Source organism: Palaemon carinicauda, chromosome 10 (genome assembly GCF_036898095.1).
Source record: "Palaemon carinicauda isolate YSFRI2023 chromosome 10, ASM3689809v2, whole genome shotgun sequence".
NCBI lineage: Eukaryota > Metazoa > Arthropoda > Malacostraca > Decapoda > Palaemonidae > Palaemon > Palaemon carinicauda.
In genome coordinates this window covers 148,432,299-148,433,075 of record NC_090734.1, presented here as the reverse complement: position 1 = coordinate 148,433,075, position 777 = coordinate 148,432,299, and the positions used below count along the sequence as shown (strand labels likewise).

Sequence of the window (777 nt, the reverse complement as noted above, 5' to 3'; positions counted from 1 at the left end):
AAGTAAACAGTTCATCATAACACAAGGGATAGTTTAGTAGCTGCAAGACACAGCAATTACGTAAAATTAATTCATACATTCAGACTTTATTCCTGACTTTAGCTGTAAAACTGTAGAATTATGCACTACAAGGAATACGTAATTCATCACACCAATAAAGGCCATAATACCTCCCGTAAGTTATTTATAGATATATGATATATATTGTGACTAATTTATCCTTTAGGATTGTGCTTAAAAATTTTAAAATTCGTAAATAGTGGCACTTATATTTACATATAGTATAACGTGATGCTCCGATGTAGTAAATCACAAGGTGATTTGCATCCTGACCGGTTTTGCCTTTGACTTTTATTGGAAGAATGATGATTAGGTCCTGGATTTTCTGTTGGCAACAAGAAGTTCCAGTTAAAGAGGTCCCACCGAGACTCGAACTCGGATTGTTGGATTCAGAGTCCAAAGTGCTAACCATTACACCATGGGACCCGATGAGAAGGGATCCTTAATCCTTTGTTTTCACAAGTTTAATATATATATATATAATATATATATATATATATATATATATATAGGAATAAAATCCTAACCATTTTATTTATGAACAGTGGAAGACCATTTGTCCTATGCTGTTTAATATGTGTAGAATTGATAGTGATAATGTTTATATTATTATTATTATTATTGTTATTATTATTATTATTAGCCAAGCTACAACCCTAGTTGGAAAAGCAAGATGCTATAAGCCCAAGGGCTCCAACAGGAAAAAATAGCCCAGTG

At 32.3% G+C, this 777-nt stretch overlaps 1 non-coding gene across 1 annotated transcript; it reads right to left on the bottom strand.

Moving 5' to 3' along the window:
- Positions 1-414: 414 nt before the first annotated feature.
- TRNAQ-CUG (transfer RNA glutamine (anticodon CUG)) lies at positions 415-486 on the bottom strand. The gene has a single exon. It is a non-coding gene; the product is annotated as a tRNA-Gln (tRNA).
- Positions 487-777: the final 291 nt, after the last annotated feature.